This window comes from Vanessa atalanta, chromosome 27 (genome assembly GCF_905147765.1).
Source record: "Vanessa atalanta chromosome 27, ilVanAtal1.2, whole genome shotgun sequence".
Lineage (NCBI taxonomy): Eukaryota > Metazoa > Arthropoda > Insecta > Lepidoptera > Nymphalidae > Vanessa > Vanessa atalanta.
This window is the reverse complement of record NC_061897.1, coordinates 745,373-752,058: the sequence shown is the minus strand read 5'-3', so window position 1 is coordinate 752,058 and position 6,686 is coordinate 745,373. Positions and strand designations below refer to the sequence as shown.

Here is a 6,686-nt window from a genome sequence, read left to right as displayed (position 1 = left end):
AAGAATAATTCGCAAAAACTTTAAAAATATATGTATTAATTCTACAATACAATCGGCTTATTCGTAGAATTTTAGTAAAATCCGACCAGATATTAGACCGTGATTGCGTAAAAAATAACCCACCCTGACCTTTCATATTCGTAATAATATTAGGATTTAGTGTATTGAGGTAACAGATTGTTTTATAAATAAATATATTCGTGAAAAGACGAAAGCTTTTTAGATTGTGTGACGTAACAATATTAAGCAGAGATTAGGAAGAAAAATTAGGCCATTTTGTTTCGCACATTATCTTGAAAAAAATTAAATTATAATTTCTTTATAATATTCCGAGAACTATGTATATAATTTAAACAACTATACGCTATTCCATAACAGGAAAAAGCTGAATAAACAACATTTGACAGCAAATTGACGCGATATCATTGGTCGAGAGCTTGATTAATCTATGATATTCACTATGGATTTGCGAAAAAATGGCGTTTTCAATGTCGACGAAACTGTTGTCGAAATTTTGAAAGTAACATAAAGTGGAAATAAGTATTTAAGTATAATAGTGTTGTATTAAAAATGAGTTGTAACTCCTAGTAACTCCTAGTAGTACAAAATATATCTGAGTTATTAGTAAATAGTATGAAATACATAAATGTAAGGTTTGTTTATCTTTTTCCTACTTATATATGTATTTATTATATCATATATATTACTGGGGCTTAACCTCGATCATATATCGTTTATGTGTTTAAAATTATAACAGTAAAGAGTAATTAAATCATAACTCTCTAAATATCAACCGCATTACTTATTCGTAGAAATGTATTAATTTAAGAAAATGACACACCAATGACAAATTCAAAACTGCAAATATATAGATACGAACAATTAAATTATCTTATTCAATATAGAATACATAATAAATTTATCAAATAACGCAAACGAAATCCTATTCGAACCAAAGATACGATCATTAATAACTAAACTATTACTTAACAATTGAAGATTACTCGTCAAATTCAAAACATGCGATCCATTGATGTATATAACAACAAAATTACCTTACAAAATGTTTATACACAATTAAAATTTAACCAAACCTAATTTATCAAAACACACAAAGGATACACGATAAATGAACTTGAAAATTCAATAAGGAATGCGTTAACGGAATTCGTCATCGTCCCTCGGACTATTTTACAATAGATACAAATCAATCAATTTAGATAAAAAGATTCAAAGGATCCTATTAATACAAATTTTTGCATCGATTTCGGAAGTTTGTTATATATTATCTATCTATTTAAACATAGGTAGGCTGACTGGCAAATACATTTTTTGATGGTGGTCACCAACACCCATAGATATAGAACTATGTGACACATTTATTCTATACTTATAATATAAGATGTTATGTCCCTTGAGCTTGTAATTACACTGGCTCTCTCATTCCCGAGGTGAAACTACCGCCAAACCATATTTGCTGTTTGGCGGTAGTATTTATTAATTAAAGGCAGTATTGAAATTTCGAAGCTTAAAAAAAAAAAAAAAGTTGGGTCATTGAAGATGATGTAAGGATTCTAGCGATACCTACTTCCAAATCGGTTCAGACATTTAAAAGTTATGGAATAAATAACATGCATACAAAAATCTTAGATTTTTTTGTATATTTATTTAGTGTCGCAATATCAAAAGAACTAAAACAAATTTTATATTATTTTATCTTGGTGAACTTCACAGCTACGCTTGATACTCGCCGAACGTCATACTACTTTAATAATGTGCATGTGCTTAGTGGCCATCTTTGACTACACTCTTTTTTCCACAGAATATCTAGAATTATATATTATCAAAAACGTGAACACTGAAAACATTACACTCTTTTGGGCAGTCGTGTAAATGATAATTCATATTTACAAATGTTCATACATTATTTATTAATATGGCCAATAAAATCGTTTATTATTTATAAATATATCCCACGAGATTTGGCGCGTAACTCATTGACATTTCGGACGCCATTTTGTGAGGTTGACATTTTAACAAAATGTCGACTCGACCATTAAAATTTCTTTTGTAAATATATACGTTATGTTATAATAACAGCGGTTTAATTTGTTATAGTATGTTTAAATGTCAGCGGATTTTAAATATTTTATTGTTAATTTTGAAGTAATGTGAAGTAATTTTCTGGTTTCAAATAAATGAGATTTGACTTAGAATATATTTAGTTGAGAAATAATAAAGTTTTTGATGTACAATATAATACTTACATTACTGTTACGCCATCTTTTATATAACAACTAAACACACAATATGTCTTCAAATAGTATGACAATATTTAAATTACGTAACTTGCCTTTTGCCAAATATCAAATAATACTGTTTGAGGTACCCATTGTACAGAGGATAGTATATAAGATGAAAAATTCCAGATAAATTTTGACAATACCGATCACAAAACCAATAACGAAAATGACCGAACGCATTATCAAGATGCCTCGTTCAATAATTTTAACGGCCGTAAATATAAGCTAGATATTCCAGCTATCCGCCACTAGATGGCGCTACACAAACTATTCCGTCGTCGTCGACTTCGCATAGTTCCCTTTGAATTTATGCCAAAATATGGGGGTTGATAGATATTTCGAAGTGGAAACTTTGCCGAGTTTTGGCGACTGTAGATTAAACTTAACATTGTCCTGGTTGAGCCGGATTGCGGTCGACTTTGATGTCAAAAAGCAACGAAAATTTCGGGAATATAATTTATTTAATGCTCTTGCGGTTAGATAAATGTGATGTTTATTATTTTCAAAGTACTATTACAAATATTGCAAATAGCAAGATTATTTGACCAAAGGCTTGAAGTTAAGCGATATGAATTTTACATTATAGCATTTATATTACATACAAATATCATTATTTTATTGATATGGCTTGTATATTTAAGGTAAAGTTTGTAATTGTTTGTATATGAATCGAATTTGACTAAGGAATAATAATTATGATAGTGTAATTTATTTTATGATTGAATTGTTACACTAGGCGTTTTTTAAATAAAAAAAAATCTTACAAATTGACTTTAACATTTCTCTGAATTGAAGAGCTGTTTATTTCATTACATAAACCATACACAGTCATACTATCGTATTGTATAATGTTAATATATCCAGAAACGATGTTTCATTAAACCCATGATGTTGATTGTCTATTATTTGAACATCTCTGACATAATCTGTTTTATGCAAAGACATTTATAGATAAATAGTGTCTACATCCAGAGACTATATTATATTTGATAAAACGCTTCTTATAATGCAAATAAAAGAAAAGAAATAGCACGAGCAATTTTGAATCATTTTTAAAGATTAAATTTAATTTAAAGCAAACTCTGATTAAAATAAAACTAGTTTTTAACGGATTTAATCGCGTATATTAATTATTTTAACATCCCGACGTTTCGAGCACTTTGCAGTGTTCGTGGTCACGGGTCAGTCTGCCCGTTAAAAACTAGTTTTATTTCAATGTGTAATAATCGAGAAAATCTAAGACAACATTATGTGAACCAGTACGGGCTGGAAACATCAAATAAAATTCGCCGTAGTCTGCCCGTGACCACGAACACTGCAAAGTGCTCGAAACGTCGGGATGTTAAAATAATTAATATACGCGATTAAATCCGTTAAAAACTAGTTTTATTTCAATGTGTAATAATCGCGAAAATCTAAGACAACATTAAACTCTGATTAATCATTTGTATAACAAACCATCAATTTGGGATATCCGAGCGTCCCGTGACGGCCACAACAATATCCCTTCGAACTCTCAATAAAAATATATATATTTGTAGTATTCAGAATAATGCTCGTTTTAATTTAAATATTAACAAAATATAAATAACCGCGACTTTTTGTTCATACCAAAAAAGCACAAAAGCGCTTTAAGATATTGGTATGAACAAAAATAATGCAGGTTTTAAAATACTAGACCCGCCATGTTAGGCGTCCATTAGTGACATTTACACATGTCAAATGTCAAATTTCCCGCCAAATCTCGATAGCGGCGTACTTAATCTACCGTGAAAGCTTTGAAATCATATTTGGAATGAAAAAATTGTATTTGTTTAATTTAAAAATTTAAAAAAAAAATGTCCAAATTGCAATTAATGTATCTTTTTTTTTTGTAAAATATACTTTTTGATTAAATAATATTCGATTGCATAAGCTAATATTAGTAGTACAATACACTTATCAGACTGGGCAAACATTAATTTTTACGTTTAAATTAAACATAATATGTAATATTATAATAAGAATAACAGTTAAGTAGTGTATATCTTTGCTGACATAGACTAATAAATCTACCAAATACAAAAATATAAAGTACAACATTCACAAAATAGTTTTTTTTTTTTATAACAAACGTATTATACATAAGTAAAAATATATCTTTATCTAGAATTCTATGAAGGTATCTCGTGGCGACATCTATCGTTGAATAGCAGAACAAATTTTAAATATACCTCTTAGGATTATCGCTTTTTCTGCTCGAACGCTTCGATGCGTTTTGAAGTGAACAGACAGACAAAACAAGTAAGATTGCGGTTTTCTATATTATTACCGACTGAATGCTTCCAATGTGAAATGCATAATAATTTTCAACAAATATATCTACTAGCGCCTCTTAGATAATGTGTGAAAACTATAATATATCATTAAATAAGGAAAAAGTATTATAAATTATTTTCAAAAATGGAATCTATTTGGAGGCGCCGGGTATCGATCCCGGTACCTCTCGCATGCTAAGCGAGCGCTCTACCATCTGAGCTACGCCCCCGTTGAGAAAATTCGCGAAATTATATTACAATATCTACCATTAAATTCATTGTAAGATGTCATACTATATAAGATTTTAAATTAACATGGTTATTTTTATTACTAATAGTATTTAAAACGGGATATTTACCATGTTTTTTATTATTATTTGGTGGAAACTCCACTAAGCTAAACGAAGCTAATAAAGAACATGGTAAATATTCCGTTTTAAATAATCTTAATGATATTAATATAATAATCTAAAAATAAATTTAATCTAATTAAATAATATATACATTATAAAATGTAAACGCCTGTAGTGGTGTATCACACCGTACAAGAATGTATTTCTTACTTTTTCTTAAATATTTTGTGAATATGCCGATGGTGTTTCGAAAATTAATAAATAAATAATAAATAATATGTATATATGAATAGTACACAGGTACCTTAATATTTCATAGTATATAATATGATATAGATTAACCAAGTAAACTGAATTCTAAAAGATATATTATACAAAACATACAATCGTGCAAACATACTAGGAAACAGACTCTTACCTTTGTAAATTGATTTACAATTTGCTTAAAACCATAACAGCAATAAAGAAACACAACATTGATCTTAAAATAAAAAAAAACCACGAGAATGTCACAACAATAAAACCTCCAATTAAATCATAAGCCCCGATTTCAATTCATAATAATCTTAAAAGATGTTATTGAGAAAGTTTTCATTACGTAAAAATCACAAAATGGCGGTTTCCGAACTCCTCGAACTATTAATTGACGTTTTGAATTATAACCCTTTCAAAACCTCTGAAAGTTTCCTAACTTCGTTCCATACTTGAAATTAATAACCAATATTTTTTTAATTTAATAAATACCGAAGCAAAGGTTTTTGTTTTAAAGTCAGTAATTTACAAGCCCCTTATTTTATTTTAACTGTCAAATCTTGGATCCAAATTTATAAACATTAATTTGTTATTTATGACACTATAATCCTAGTTTAATAAATGTCATATATTAATTCTCACCTTGGCTGTATGAAAAAGATTGGTGCTCTATTGTATAATCAACCAAAAAAAAAAAAAAAAACAGTTTGTCACATAAATCAATGTGGATTCGTATGCAAAAGCAAGTATTAATTCGTTATAGAGAAATTTTATTTTTCGTCATAATTGTTTGAGAGTTAATTAAAAATTGTCTCGGTTCTCAATGATGCCAATTAACTGGAGTATTCTTTTTAGGGATCCGCGGAACAAAAGAGAAAACCACTTGATAATATTCTGTATTATAATGTAATTGTGATTAAAATTGAACCATTATTACCATTCGTTAAAAAGTAACATCGCTTGTCTCAATTGGGCCGAGTTATACAGAAATGTACCAACCCACTGAAGCACTAATAAAAGTTTATTATTGTAAAGACATTTCACAACCTTTTTATTAATTTCAAACATTGGTTTCATATTTTAAATCTTAAGCTTAACAACTTCACATTTCTGGACAATACGGGACAATAGAAAATTGTTCGTAAAAAAAAAAATATAACTTAATTTCCTTACATTTCAAAATGTTCACATTCGTCGCTGAAATATTTCTATGTGAAGGATATAAAGATTTACACTTTAATCCAAAATATGAGTTTTAGATTTTTTGAAAACAAAACATATTTCGTTTCTCACATATCAATGATTTCTATCTTTTATAAAGTTTAAAACCTACGGAACCAGCGATGCGTTTGCGGAACGCACTTCACAATATCCCCATAATCTGTCTGTCCGGGGAGTATAATCCGATTATCTATTTTTTAATTCCCTTTAGTTTTGTAGACGAAATATCCGGAAACAATTTTTAGATATAAAATATTTTG

General features: G+C 28.6%; 1 non-coding gene across 1 annotated transcript; it reads right to left on the bottom strand.

Annotated features, from left to right (window-relative positions):
* Positions 1 to 4,757: 4,757 nt before the first annotated feature.
* On the bottom strand, positions 4,758 to 4,830 carry Trnaa-agc. The gene has a single exon. It is a non-coding gene; the product is annotated as a tRNA-Ala (tRNA).
* Between the last annotated feature and the right edge of the window lie 1,856 nt (positions 4,831 to 6,686).